This window comes from Cervus elaphus, chromosome 1 (genome assembly GCF_910594005.1).
Source record: "Cervus elaphus chromosome 1, mCerEla1.1, whole genome shotgun sequence".
Classification (NCBI taxonomy): Eukaryota; Metazoa; Chordata; class Mammalia; order Artiodactyla; family Cervidae; genus Cervus; species Cervus elaphus.
In genome coordinates, this window is record NC_057815.1 from 45,219,012 (window position 1) to 45,235,344 (window position 16,333).

The window sequence follows — 16,333 nt, forward strand, 5'->3', positions numbered from 1 at the left end:
ATCTATTTCCCATGAAGTGATGGGACCAGATGCCATGATCTTAGTTTTCTGAATGTTGAGCTTTAAGCCAACTTTTTCACTCTCCTCTTTCACTTTCAACAAAAGGCTTTTTAGTTCCTCTTCACTTTCTGCCATAAGGGTGGTGTCATCTGCATGTCTAAGGTTATTCATATTTCTCCCAGCAATCTTGATTCCAGCTTGTGCTTCTTCCAGCCCAGCGTTTCTCATGATGTACACTGCGTGTAAGTTAGATAAGCAGGGTGACAATATACAGCCTTGATGTACTCCTTTTCCTATTTAGAACCAGTCTGTTGTTCCATGTCCCGTTCTAACTGTTGCTTCCTGACCTGCATACAGGTTTCTCAAGAGTCAGGCCAGGTGGTCTGGTATTCCCACCTCTTACAGAATTTTCCACAGTTTATTGTGATCCACACAGTCAAAGGCTTTGGCATAGTCAATAAAGCAGAAATAGATGTTTTTCTGCAACTCTCTTGCTTTTTCGATGATCCAGTGGATGTTGGCAATTTGATCTCTGGTTCCTCTGCCTTTTCTAAAACCAGCTTGAACATCTGGAAGTTCTCGGTTCACGTATTGCTGAAGCCTGGCTTGGAGAATTTTGAGCATTACTTTACTAGCAGGTGAGATGAGTGCAATTGTGCAGTAGTTTGAGCATTCTTTGGCATTGCCGTTCTTTGGGATTGGAATGAAAACTGACCTTTTCCAGTCCTGTGGCCACTGCTGAGTTTTCCAAATTTGCTGGCATATTGAGTGCAGCACTTTCACAGCATCATATTTCAGGATTTGAAATAGCTCAACTGGAATTCCATCACATCCACTAGCTTTGTTCGTAGTGATGCTTTCTAAGGCCCACTTGACTTCACATTCCAGGATGTCTGACTCTAGGTGAGTGATCACACCATCGTGATTATCTGGGTCATGAAGATCTTTTTTGTACAGTTATTCTGTGTATTCTTGTCACCTCTTCTTAATATCTTCTGCTTCTGTTAGGTCCATACCATTTCTGTCCTTTATCGAACCTATCTTTGCATGAAATGTTCCCTTGGTATCTCTAATTTTCTTGAAGAGATTTCTAGTCTTTCCCATTCTGTTGTTTTCCTCTATTTCTTTGCATTGATCACTGAGGAAGGCTTTCTTATCTCTCCTTGCTATTCTTTGGAACTCTGCATTCAGATGGTATATCTTTCCTTTTGTCCTTGACCGTTAGCTTCTCTTCTTTTCACAGCTATTTGTAAGGCCTCCTCAGACAGCCATTTTGCCTTTTTGCATTTCTTTTCCATGGGGATGGTCTTGATCCCTGTCTCCTGTACAACGTCACGAGCCTCCGTCCATAGTTCATCAGGCATTCTGTCCATCAGATTTAGTCCCTTAAATCTATTTCTCACTTCCACTGTATAGTCATAAGGGATTTGCTTTAGGTCATACCTGAATGGTCTAGTGGTTTTCCCTACTTTCTTCAATTTAAATCTGAATTTGGCAATAAGGAGTTCATGATCTGAGCCACAGTCAGCTCCCGGTCTTGTTTTTGCTGACTATATAGAGCTTCTCCATCTTTGACTGCAAAGAATATAATCAATCTGATTTCAGTGTTGACCATCTGGTGATGTCCATGTGTAGAGTCTTCTCTTGTGTTGTTGGAAGAGGGTGTTTCCTATGACCAGTGCGTTCTCTTGGCAGAACTCTATTAGCCTTTGCCCTGCTTCATTCCGTACTCCAAGGCCAAATTTGCCTGTTACTCCAGGTGTTTCTTGACTTCCTCCTTTTGCATTCCAGTCCCCTATAATGAAAAGGACATCTTCTTTTGGGTGTTAGTTCTAAAAGGTCTTGTAGGTCTTCATAGAACCAATTCAACTTCAGCTTCTTCAGCATTACTGGTTGGAGCATAGGCTTGGATTACCGTGATATTGAATGGTTTGCCTTGGAAACGAACAGAGATCATTCTGTCATTTTTGAAATTGCATCCAAATACTGTATTTCGGACTCTTTTGTTGACCATGATGGCGACTCCATTTCTTCTAAGGGATTCCTGCCCACAGTAGTAGATACAATGGTCATCTGAGTTAAATTCACCCATTCCAGTCCATTTTAGTTCGCTGATTCCTAGAATGTTGACATTCACTCTTTCCATCTCCTGTTTGACCACTTCCAATTTGCCTTGATTCATGGACCTAACATTCCAGGTTCCTATGCAATATTGCTTTTTACAGCATCTGACCTTGCTTCTATCACTAGTCACATCCACAACTGGGTATTGTTTTTGCTTTGGCTCCATCCCTTCATTCTTTCTGGAGTTATTTCTCCACTGATCTCCAGTAGCATATTGGGCACCTACTGACCTGGGGAGTTCCTCTTTCAGTATCCTATCATTTTGCCTTTTCATATTGTTCATGGGGTTCTCAAGGCCAGAATACTGAAGTGGTTTGCCATTCCCTTCTCCAGTGGACCACATTCTGTCAGACCTCTCCACCATGACCCGTCCGTCTTGGGTGGCCCCACACGGCATGGCTTCGTTTCATTGAGTTAGACAAGGCTGTGGTCCTGTGATCAGATTGGCTAGTTTTCTGTGATTATGGTTTCAGTGTGTCTGCCCTCTGATGCCCTCTCGCAACACCTACCGTCTTACTTGGGTTTCTCTTACCTTGGACGTGGGGTATCTCTTTACGGCTGCTCCAGCAAAGCGCCGCCGCTGCTCCTTACCTTGGATGAGGGACACCTCCTCACGGCCGCCCCTCCTGACCTTGAACGTGGAGTAACTCCTCTCGGCCCTCCTGCGCCCACACAGCTGCTGCTCCTTGGACAACCGCAAGATGCTATTAGTTGTGATGGAGGGTCTTTACAAGAAACCGCCCAGTGAATGTCACTAAGTCTATTGTAAAGAATGTTTGTGAGCCTGATATTCACTGTATCACACAGTGTCCATTTTACCAGACCTCTAGGGAAAGAGCCCTGTCTGATCTTGGTGCCAAGAACAGCTTGAAAAATCCCTTGGGTACTTGATTTTATCCTTTTGATGCTGTGAACAGACAAAGTTCATTTCCTTTTTTGAATGAATATCTGGGAGGCTTAGTTTGAGGCCCAACAGTAACTGTATGTCATCACTGCGTGCATTATTTAAGCCTCACCTTGGAGTCATCTTTGTTCTTGCCTTGTTTTTTTCTTCTCTTTCCACCCTGCTTTTATTATTTTTTTGGTTGCAGCATGCAAACTCTTAGTAGGATCTAGTTCCCTGACCAGGGATCAAACCCAGGTCCCTTGCATTGGGAACACAGTCTTAGCCACTGAACTGCCAGGGAAGCCCTTCACCCTGCTTTGACCTGGAAGAACATTCACACATAGATGTACTGTGCTGTGCTTAGATGCTCAGTCACGTCTGACTCTTTGTGACCCCACGGACTGTAGCCCCCAGGCTCCTCTGTTCATGGGACTCTCCAGGCAAGAATACTGGAGTGGGTTGCCATGTCCTCCTCTGGGGGATCTTCCCAATCTAAGGATCAAACCCAGGTCTCCTGCATTGCAGGCAGATTCTTTATCAGCTGAGCTACCAGAGAAGCCCTCATACATAGATACATCTATCTATCTATATAAATACTTACATATACATATATATAAACACTTACATCTATGCAATATAGTGCTCCATACTAATCTATAGAGGAAATTATGCCAAACGTCATTACTCTGGGTGGTCAAAGTGTTGATTGTATTCAGTAGACTATTGTAATGTTTTGTTTTTCCCACAGAAACATCATCTACACTGGTTGAAATGCAGCTCTCTAAAAGGCAGTTAAATTATTAACCCCCATCTAGATCCTAAATGAGTGTTTTTCCCAATACATCATTTATAATATATTGTTGCCCCTCAGGAGTTGAGGTATTAGAGTGCTTTTTGAGACATGCTGGGAAAACTCTGGAAAATAACTTGCTAAAAGAAAACCAGTTCAGGAAAGCAATTTGATGTTCCATTTTCCTGCTGGGATACTATCTGGGATGGGATGGTAGTGTTTATGTGTAAGCAAAAATCTGTTCCATATGATGAGAGGAAAACAAAAGCAGTGCCAATCTGTGACGCTGGGCAGTGGTACTCAGCAGACAATTTATGAGGCAGAGAGTCAAGGACCTGCACTTAGCAATCACTGTCCTCTTTATGCATGAAGGACCACCATCACATTTTCTACCTTCCTTTTGCTCTCTGGTGTGTCGGTCTTTTAAAAAATTATATATATTAAGTCTTGCCATAGGTGCAAAGGTACACCTTAACTCACTCAAATCACAAGTCTTGTCTCTGACTGAGAAGAGTCCTGATAATTCAGCATTATTACCAAAAGTGAGGCGATGGAACTCAAATGAACCATGCTGAGGCCTCTCTTTTAGGAAAAGCACATTGAGGCTTCCCTCCCCCAGGACTGTTTTGCTTCTTGGTAATTCTGTCGAAATGTGCTTTTTTCAGTTGTTTTCTGGGTCAAATCCTGGTGAGGTGCTGTGGAGATGGGTGTAATTTCATGAGGGAAAAGCATTAATTTTTTACCTGAAAGAAAGTTGAGGAGGGACTTCCCTGGTGGTCCAGTGGCTAAGACTTGGCACTCCCAATGCAGGGGTCCTGGATTCAGTTCCTGGTCAGGGATTTAGAGCCCATGTGCTGCAACGCAGCGATCCTGCACACAGCAACTAAGGCCCGGAGCAGCCAAATACATAAACAGGTAAAAATAAATGGTTTTTTAAAAAGAGAAAAAAGTTGAGGAAAGGTCTCTTCTCTCATGCCTTCATTTTCCTCAAAATGTTGAATTGCATTTTTTTTTTTCCTTTTTAAATTGAAGAATTAATGAAGAGAAGGACAGAGTGTGGTCTGGCGAAGGAGAGGTCCATGGACAAGTTTCGCAGGAACAGCATCAGCTGCCGTAAAACACAGAAATCTCCATTCTTCCCTGACAAAACTGAAACGTACGGCTTGTGCCTTATTTCCCCAGGACAGTGTCCTGATAAGGAGTGACGGCTTAACGGTTAAGATGTAGGCTTTGGAGTCAGACTCTGGATTGAAATCCCAACTTGACCACTTTTTATTGTGTGATGCTCAACAAATGCCTTCACTTAATTTCACTAAGCCTCATTTTTCTCAACTATACGATGAGAATAATAATGAACACCTACCTCGTGGAATTGCTGTAGGATTAAGTGAGACAATCTTTATGAAGCATTGAGCACAGAACCTGAATATTAAGCACTAAAAGACATCAGCCGTTATTATGTACACGATCAAAATCATTTTAAGGTTGGTTGATTCACAAACTTTTACTTATGAAATTCCTTTTTTTTTAAATAAGAAAATACTCTTCGCCCTCCAAGCAAGATGGCTGAGGAGTCTGCGCTGCAGCTCCCTCCCTCGACTGCTCCTGAAGCTGGAGGACCTAAGGAAATCTCCCCAGAAACAGCCACCCCAAAGCCCCCCTTCTGCAGCTGCAGTCTCTCTGGGAACAGAGGAACCTGTCGGCGACACCAAGAAAAAAATCAACATCCTGCTAAAGGCTGGGGGAGACACTCCTATAAGGAAAAGAAAGGAGTGGGCTGTAGAGCGAACCCGAACCATCCAAGGACTCATGGACTTCATCAAAAAGTTCCTGAGACGTGTGGCTTCGGAACAGTTGGTATGAAACCAATGGTGGTCATTTCCCTACAGAAATTCACAGAGCATTTGTCTCTTGGTACCCAAGGTGGGGGAGGGGATTGATTCCAGGACCATCTTCTGTAGATTCTCAGGTTCCTTATATAAAATGGCATATTTGCATATAATCTGTGCATATTCTCCCATATACTTTAAATCACTTTTAGATCCCTTATGATACTTTAGGGTACATAAATAGTTGCCAGTACCCAACAAATTAAAGTTCTGCTCTTTGGAACTTTAAAAAAAAAGAAAATCTATTCTTCATGCTCCTACATAATAGGATCATGGAATAATTAAGAATTCATATTTTTATTTTTTAATTATTTTTAATTTTTTTAATTGGGAGATAATTGCTTTACAATGTTGTGTTAGTTTCTGCCACACAACATGAATCAATGTAAGTATATATATGCCCCCTCCCTTTTGTACCCCCCTGGCCCCCCTCCATCCCACCTCTCGAGGTCATCACAGAGCACCGAGCTGAGCTCCTGTGCTATACAACAACTTCCTGCTAGCTTTATATTTTATACAGAATTAGTATTTTTAAAATTTCACATATTTACAAATTTTTTAAAAGTACTATGTGTATATTTGAGAACTGTTGTTTATTCAGTGAGGGTTTAGGGTACACAGGGATTTGCAGACCCTTCTTAAATAACTCCCTGGGACCCATGAAGTCTGAGTCTGTGTCCAAGGAAAAACATTGTCTCCCTGTGGTCCTCTGTTTCAGGGAACAATTGGGTTCAGTGACACATTATAAGGTATTTCATGACAAAGGGCTCTGAGGCCAAATGTGTTTGGAACAAGCTTCATGAAATAGCTAAACTCTTCTATGTACTGCAGAACTTTTTGGACCGTTTATAATGTGAATAGGTATGGTGGTTCTCCAAGAGGGTAATAGAAGATGCTGTTTTTCCCAGATATTTTTTAACCAAAAGCTGTGTATGTGTGTGTGTGAAAGCACTTGCAGCAACTTGGGCATATGAGGGCTTGCAAACTCACCTTTACAAGACTGTCTTTCACTGGCAGGGTCCCCATCTCATATGTGCTCACTGTCTTATAAATTTTCTCTGCTGCTTCAGTATTACCCCTAACCTCCATGCTGCATACCTCAGTGCTGCTTTTCTTCTTAAGATGCTTCAGTTCTTTAAATAGGCTCCCCAAGGCATTGCCTAGCTCTCTGAGTTTACAAAGCCTTCTATGAAAAAAGTTGGGGGAAGTTCCCAAGATGTGACCTCTAGGGATTTGATACCTATCCTGTGAGAGCATCCCTTCCCCCACACCACAATACACTGACTCAGAATGATCTCAGCACCTTGACCCTTATCTACCCCCCAGGCCAAGTTTCCTTCCTATGCCAGAAGCCGGGGAGATCTTTTCCCCACTTCTTTCTAGCTTGCTGTAATTCCAGTGTCTTCTTACCCTACAAGAACACCAGCTTCTCATTCTGTAAAACTCCCAGCAACCTGTTCCAGAATTTCCTAACTGGGCAAATAGACACCTTTGCTCTATTCATTGTTTGTTAAACAGGCAATTAAATTTAAAAGGCAGTTGAATTTGTAAGCCTAGGGGGTCAGAGAAATCTGGGCTGGTAATGTAGAATTCATCAGCTTGGAGACTTCCCTGGTGGTCCAGAGGTTAGGATTTTGCCTTCCAATGTAGGGGGTACAGGTTTGATCCCTGATCAGGGAGCTAAAATCCCACATGACTCATGGCCAAAAAACCAAAACATAAAACAGAACCAATATTAACAAATTCAAGACTTCAAAAATGAAGACACTAAAAAAATCTTCAAAAAAAATTTTTTAAATAAAGAATTCATCAGTGTGAAGATGTTATTTAAACAAGTGCAATAGATGACATGACCATAGGGAAAGACTAGAGACAGAAAGGAAAGAAGAGGCCTTGGATAAACCCTAAGAAGTTCTAACATTTGGAGGTAAGGCAGAGGAGGATAAACTAGTCAAGGAGGCTAAGAAGGAGCAGTAGGTGTGAAAGATGAAAACTAAATGATGCCCCAGAGGCCGAAAAGGAGGGAGAGGTTAAGTGAACCAAATGCTACTGAGAATTTAAAATGAAAACAGAAGTACTAGAAGTACTCATTGGTGACCCTCACAAGAATGGTTTCAGTGGAGAGTGGTGGAAAAAGAATCAGGATTGGAGTAAACCAAAGAGTGAATATTGAGAGAGACAGAGACAGCATGTATAACAACTATTTTACAGATGTTTTGCTAAGACAGGGGCAGAGAAATAGAGCAGCAGGAGGAGGGGCATGGAATGGGTCAAGAAGATGGGAAATACTAGAGTATGTTCCTGTTGTGATGGGGATGACCCAGTAGAGAAGAGATTTGTGAAGCATATAAAAGGGAGGAAACCAAAGGGTGGGAGACCTTGAGTGGATGAGGGCAGAAGAAACCCAGAACACAAAGGGAGGGTCTCCATTTTAGCAGAAGAAATGGGGACAGATGCGGGTTGACTTTTAGGGAAAGGTATAGGAAGACAAGTGAGTTCACACCAATGGTGTTTACTTTTCTTAATGAAGTTTGAAGTGAAGTCATCTGCTCAGCAGGAGGGAAGATAAAAGGGTATAGGGAGTTTGAACAGAGAGAAAGGAATCTTAAGGAGTGGGAAATCAGAAAAACTCACCAAAATGAGTGAGCAATACTGAGTGCCTGTTAAAAGTCAGAAGTAAAGTCAGCTCAGGTATGTGAATTTCTCTAGCAGTACCCACCTTCTCCAGAACTGGCATGGTTAGGTTCATCCTTGAGTTTGCCAGACAAGAAGGACAGAGGAAAAAGACAGGCACTGAAGTTAGGGATATTTGCAAGGGAGTGCATGTAACGGTGGACCGTGGAGTCTAAATTGTACGGCATCCACCACAATGGCTGGTGCACAATGGACCATAATGAACAAATAGAAAGCATACATCTCTCCAGACAGGACTTCCACAATTCATTTATGTTTCCTTAACAAGGTTACAAAGTGTAAGTTTGTGAATGGAGAGAGTATTTCCACAGAAACTGAGGTTCTGTAAATTCTTGAGTCTTATCCAGTCGCAGCCATCTAATCAATTGTTCACGTTCTTTTCCCCATTATGGTATTTGATGTAGTTATATACCAAATATATATACAAATGCATGTTTTTACATATATATACACCAAGTCCCCTACATACATATAAGTTCCATTCCAAGAGCGCATTCGTTGACTCCAACAAAGTAAGCCTAGGTACCCAACTAACACAATCAGCTAGTACTGTATTGTAATAGGTTTATAACACTTTTCACATAAATAATCCATGGAAACAAACACAAAAAATAAAACATTTTTAATCTTACAGGATGGCACTCTGAAAAGTACAATAGCGCCGGTCACATCATCACTGCTTTTACTGATTGCTTCTGGACATTCTGGCTTTGAAATAAAGATATTGAACTACTGTCCTCTATACAGTTCTGTACTAAAGTACACAAAAGCCCAGCCACTTGTAGATGATCCATGTACCTAACAATGTACACCAGACACATGAACCTGCTTATGTGATTGGACATGAGAATGCATGTTCACAAGTTTAAAAGTTTGTAACTTGAAGGTTCATGTTACATATACATATATATACACACATACACTCACACAAGAGACAAATAAAGGACATTTTTTACTTCTGTGAGGCCTTTGCTTAAATGGCTTCCTTGAGGGATTTAAGGTCTAATAAGGGTCACATATATCATAAGCTGCTTGTTAAGAGCTATAATAAAATAATGTGAAAAATATTAATACTTGGAAGCATAACAGAAGGAGCAATTTGATTTTGTTTGGTGGGTGGGGATGTCTTCACAGAGAAATTGACACATGAGCTCAAACTTAAAAGTCAAAAGGTTTCATTTAAGCTTTGACTATTCACTAGAAACTCACTTTTGTTGTTGTTGCTGTCTAGTTGGCAACCCTATGGACTGCATCATGCAAAGCGTCCCTCACTTTCACTATCTCCTGGAGTTTGCTCAAATTCATGTCCATTGAATTGGTGATGCCATCCAGCCATCTCATCCTCTGCTGCTCTCTTCTCCTTTTGCCTTCAATCTTTCCCAGCGTCAGGGTCTTTTCCAACGAGTCGGCTCTTCACATCAGGTGGCTAAAGTGTTGGAGCTTCAGCTTCAGCAGCAGTCCTTCCAGTGATTATTCAGGCTTGCTTTCCTTTAGGATTGACTGGTTTGATCTCCTTGCTGTCCAAGGGACTCTTTTTTTTCTTCTCATTTTACACATCACTCTATTTTCAAATTAATTGTTGATATGTCTCCTTGCAGGGGACTCTTAAGAGTCTTTTTCAGCACCACAATTCAAAAGCATCAATTCTTTGGCGTTCAGCCTTCTTTATGGTCCAACTCTCACATCTGTACACAATTACTGGAAAAACCATGCCTTTGATTATACAGACCTTTGGCAGCAAAGTGATGTCTCTGTTTTCTAATATGCTGTCTAGGTTTGTCGTAGCTTTTCTTCCAAGGAGTAAGTGTCTTTTAATTTTGTGGCTGCATCACCATCCACAGTGATTTTGGAGTCCAAGAAAATAAAATCTGTCACTGTTTCCACTTTTTCTGCATCTATTTGCCATGAAGTGATGGCACCAGATGCAGTGATCTTTGTTTTTTGAATGTTGAGTTTTAAGTCAGCTTTTTCACTCTCTTCTTTCACCCTCACTTGCCTGCCACTAGACTGGTATCATCTGTTTGTCTGAGGTTGATGATATTTCTCCCAGCAGTCTTGATTCCAGCTTGTGCTTTATCCAGCCTGGCATTTTGCATGATGTACTCTACGTATAAGTTATGGAGCTATTAGTAATTGCCCTCCACTCTTCCCTAGAAGCATATTGGACACCTTTTGACCTGGGGGGGTGGGGGCTTATCTTCCGGTGTCATATCTTTTTTCCTTTTCATACTGTTCATGGGGTTCTCACCATAAGAATACTGGAGCAGTTTTCCATTCTGTCCTCCAGTGGACCGTGTTTTGTCAGAACTCTACTATGACCCATTCATCTTGGGTGGCCCTCCATGGCATGGCTCATAGCTTCATTGAGTTACACAAGCCCCTTTGCCATGACAAGGCTGTGATCCATGAAGAGGAGAAACTCACTTAAGAGAATAGGAAGAACTTATAATAATAGCTAACATTTACTGAGTGTTTACTATGTCTGAGACACTGAGCACATTACACATTTTAGCCATTTAATCTATTAATAGTTTCTGTCTTTATCCCTATTTTTCTAGTGAGGATTAGGGAGGTTGATTATTGTGCTATTGAGAGGCCCAAACAGGATTCAAATCTGGGTGTCTATGATGTTCAAGCCCAGGAAGAAGGATTAGCACTAGCAAAGGCCCAGGGAATGTGAAAGAGATGCCCATGAAAGAGAGCAAACTGGATGGGGTCGGGGGAGAAGAGAGGAGCATGGCAGAGGCAGAGGTAGGAAGAACCATGGAAGGTGAGCCAGGAGAACCAGGTTATGCCGATTCTAGTCCTCAACTAGTAGTGAGTTCCAGTTATCTATTTCTCTGCAACAAACTATCCCAAACTTAGTGGCATAGAGCAACCAGGCCACGTGAACACAACAAATTTGCTCATGGACTTGGTGGTAAGGAATTCAGAGAAGACACAACACAGTGGATGACTCCTCTCTGCTCCATGATGCCTGGAGCTACGGTCAGAGATACTCAAAGCCTGGGGGACTGGAATCATGTGAAGATGTACTCACTCACACGTCTGGTAGTCGACGTAGTTATCTGAGACCTTAGCCAGGGTTGTTGGCCAGGTCTGTGGGGATACCCTCCGATGAACTCTCTGTGTGCCTCCACTGGCTTCCTCACAGCATGGCCACTAGACTGTCAACACACATGCCCCAAGAGAGCATCGAGTAAACGTGGCATTTTACTCTGCTGGTTGAGGCAGTCCCAAAGGCCCATCCAGGTCCTAGGAGAGAGGGTGTAGGCCCCACCACTCAGTGGAAGGAAGGTCAAAGTATTTGTAGCCTCTTTGTTTTTCATCATCTTCAACCATTTGATAAAGGTACAGTTCAGGTTTGTTGTTTTTATTTTTTTAAATATTTATTTACTTGGCTGTGTCAGGTCTTAAGGTGGCATGAGAAGCCTTTGTTGTGGCTCTTGGGTCCTCTGTTTTGGCTTGCTGGCTTCTCTGTAGTTGTGGCAGGCTCAGGGGCTAAGTTGCCCTGTGGCATGTGGGATCCTAGCTCCCCAGTGATGGATCAAACCAGCATCCTCTGCCCTGAAAGGCAGACTTCTAACCACTGGACCACCAGGGAAGTCCCTGTAGCCTGTTTTAAACCTACCAAAGCATCAGTAAATCAGGTCATTAAATAAGGAGAGACCTTTAATTTTGTGGAATGCCAGTCTACTAGCACTAAGGTGATGTCTATTGCAATACAACTTTTACATGTAAAATGTATGGAATTACACTACCTGCTCTTCCAGAGTTCTCCCTGAATCCTTCTTTCGCTCATTTAGTTTTCCATTTCTGTAGTCTATCTTACTTCCTTTGTTTACAATTTTACAGGAGAAAAGTCAAGTTTAAATGAGTCATATGAAAGTACCTCAAAGATTTTTATTTTTAAAATTTTTATTTATTTATTTTTTAAATAATGACTAATACTGGTTTATTTATTTACCCCTGCAGTGGAAGTTTGGAATCTTAACCACTGGACAACCAGGGAAGATCGATTGAAGATTTTTAGACATAACTAGCTCTAAACTTCTAACAAATAAATAACAAGAAATGTATGTATTCAAGAGAATTACCTTCCTAGTGCCTTAATAGTTGGCTGAATTTTTTGAATTAACCTTATGTACAATTTAATTGCACTCAGTATTATTTTAAAATTGGTGTCATTTTTTAAAATGACGTATTCACAGAGTTCAGTGGAGCCTCCAGAGGTAGGTGAGCAACTAAACCTTTCAGAACAGATGGATACCTATGAGCGATATTTAATCTTAAAGGAAAGCCAAGTTTACCTATGACAAGTTCCTGGCTTGGAAGCAATGCTTACTGTGATACAACTTTGCTGAGCTAAACATTTACAGAGAATAGAGAACAACAGGGCAGCCAAGTAGCTGCTTTATTGTGAGCCCAAAATAAACATGTCTTGGAACATTTAAAACATGCCTCAGAAAACTTGACAAGTGGTTCTTTGGAGTATAACTCAATAATACAATTAGTAGTTGAATTATGTTATAATATTATTAATTAATTCATTTATTCCATCAATTTTGTTGATGAACTATCATGGCCAACTCTTGAGCTAGTTACTGAGTGTTATCAGCACACTATAGATCTAGAAGAAGTATGTCAATTTTAAAGAGATTCCCCTTTTAAATGATTAATCCTTACTGGAGAAAAATGACTTGAACATGCCTAAAATTTATCTTCAGAAGCTAAATGAGTAAATGCGCGAAAAGCTAAGAATAATATGTGGCTCTTAGCAAGACCTCATTGCAAGTTTAGCTACTATTATTAAGCTCGCTAAAATTCTCTCAAGTTCCCGTATCTATTCACACAATATTTCTTGCATGAAGTCAGAGATTAGTAAAAATTCCAAGATCTCTCATGAACATAGGTGCAAATACTCAACAAAATATTAGCAAATTAAATCTCACAACATACAAAAAGAATTATATTATACACCTGGTCTACTCCAGGTACGTAAGGCTGGTCTAACATTTAAAAATCAATTAATGTAGTTTTCATTGTATGACTCTTTCATATCCTTGGTTAAATTTACTTCTAAGTGTTTTATTATTTTTGGTGCTATTGTGAATGGGATAGTTTTCTTTTTTTTCAGATATTTCATTGCTAGTGTATAGAAACACAACTGATTTCTGTGTGATTTTATATTCTGCAACATTAATGCATTTGTTGATTAGTTCTAACAGTTTTTTTGGTTGAGTCTTAGGATTTTCTATGTATCAGTTAAGTTCAGTTCAGTCGATCTGTCACCTCCGACTCTTTGCAACCCCATGGACTGCAGCAAACCAGGCCTCCCTTTCCATCACCAACTCCTGGAGCTTGCTCAAACTCATGTCCATCAAGTCAGTGATGCCATACAACCATCTCATCCTCTCATCCCCTTCTCCTCCTGCCTTCAGTCTTCCCCAGCATCAGGGTCTTTTCCAATGAGTCAATTCTTCACATCAGGTGGCCAAAGTATTGGAGTCTCAGCTTCAGCATTAGTCCTTCCAATGAATATTCAGGACTGATTTCCTTTAGGATTGACTGGTTTGATCTCCTTGCAGTCCAAGGGACTCTCAAGAGTCTTCTCCAACACCATAGTTCAAAAGCATCAATTCTTCGGTGCTCAGCTTTCTTTATGGTCCAACTCACATTCGCACATAACTATTGGAAAAACTATAGCTTTGACTAGACGGACCTTTGTCAGCAAAGTAATGTCTCTGCTTTTTACTATGCTGTCTAGGTTAGTCATAGCTTTTCTTCCAAGGAGCAAACAACTTTTAATTTCATGGCTTTTAATTTTCTATGTATATGATCATATTATCTGCAAATAATGACAATTTTACTTCTTCCTTTCCAATTTTGTTGCCTTTATTTTGAATGATTGTTTTAGCTAGGACTTCTAATATTGTGTTGAATAAGAGAATGGGCACCCAACTTTTCATTGTTGATACAATATTAGCTGTAGGTGTATCATTTTTATTTATTTTATTATATTTATTATATTGAGATATGTTCCTTACATGCCCAATTTGTTGAGGGTTTTTATAATGAAAGACATACTTTATCAAATGCTCTTTTTTGCATCTATTGAGATGATCATATGATTTTTATCTTTCATTCTATTAATGTGATCTAACACATTTATTGATTTGCGTATGGTGAACCATCCTTGCATCTCAGGGGTAAATCCCACTTCATCTTTGTGTATGATCCTTTTAATGTGCTGTTGAGTTCAGTTTGTTAATATATTGTTGAGAATTTTTGCATCTATATTTGGCATGGATATCGGTCTATAGTTTTCTTTCCTTGTAGTAAGCATCCTTAACTGACTTAGGTACCAAGGCAATTCTGGCCTTGTAAAATAAGTCTGGGAGTGTTCCCTCTTCACATTTTTTGAGAAGGATTGTCATTAATTCTTTTTTAAATATTTGATAGCATTCAACAATGAAAATATGTGGTCCTGGGCCTTTTGTGTTGGGGATTTTTGGTTACTAATTCAACCTCCTTGTTAGTCTGTTCAGATTCTCTGTTTATTCATCATTCAGCCTTGGTAGGTTATATATATCTAGGAGTTTATCCATTTTATGGGGGATAAATTTATCAAATTTGTTGGCACATAATTGTTCATAGTAGTACTCTTGCCTGGAAAATCCCGTGGATGGAGGAGCCTGGTAGGCTGCAGTCCCTGGAGTCGCTAAGAGTCGGACACGACTGAGCGACTCCACTTTCAGTTTTCACTTTCACGCATTGGAGAAGGAAATAGCAACCCACTCCAGTGTTCTTGCCTGGAGAATCCCAGGGACGGCGGAGCCTGGTGGGCTGCTGTCTATGGGATCACACAGAATCAGACACGACTGAAGTGACTTAGGAGCAGCAGCAGCAGTCCTTTATGATCCTGTGTAATTTTTGTTGTATATGTTGCAATATCTCCTCTTTCACTTATGATTTTAGTTATCTGTGTCTTCATTCATTTTTTTCTTGCTCAAACCAGCTGAAGCTTTGCCCATTTTGTCTATCTTTTCAAAAAAATCAGACTTTAGTTTTCTTGATCTACTGTTTTTATGGACTCTATTTCACTTATTTCTTCTCTGATCTTTGTTATTTCTTTCCTTCTGCTAAATTTGGGCTTAGCTTGTTATTCTTTTGATAATTCCTTGAGGTGTAAAGTTAGGTTATTTACTTGAGATCTTTCTGATTTCTTAAATATGCGTTTATCACTATAAACTTGCTTGTAAGAACTGCCACAGGTGTTAGTGTACTGTGTTTTAATTTTCATTTATTTTAAGATATTTTAAATTTTTTTTTTCTTTGACTCATTAGTTGTTTACGCTGTGTTCTTTAGTTTACACATGTCTGTAAAATTTCCAGTTTTCCCCTTGTTGATTTCTAGTTTCATATAATTGTAATTAGACTTGGCATGAGTTCAGTCTTAAATTTGCTAAGACTTATTTTGTGGCAAAGAAATCTATAAGAGATGATAAAAGAAACTGAAGAAGATACACAAAAAATGCAAAGATATCCTGGGTTCAAGAATCAAAAGAGTTAATATTGCTAAATGTCCGTATTACGCAAAGCCGTCTGTAGATTCAACTCAATCACTATTGAAATTCCAGTGTCATTTTTCACAGAAACAGAAAAAAAAAGTCTTAATATTTGTATGGAATCACAAAAGACGGAATAGCCAAAGCAATTTCAAAAAGAAAGAACAAAGCTGGAGGCATCACAAGTCCTGATTTCAAACTATATTTCAAAGCTATAATAATGAAATCTTTTTCTATAACTTACCAAAACTGATGCAAGGAGAGTAGCAAAAGTTGAATAATGCCTAACTATGAAATAAACCGAATCTGTAATTTAAAACTTTTTATATAAGATATTCTAGGTCAAAATGACTTCATCAGAGAACTCAAACAATCATCTAAG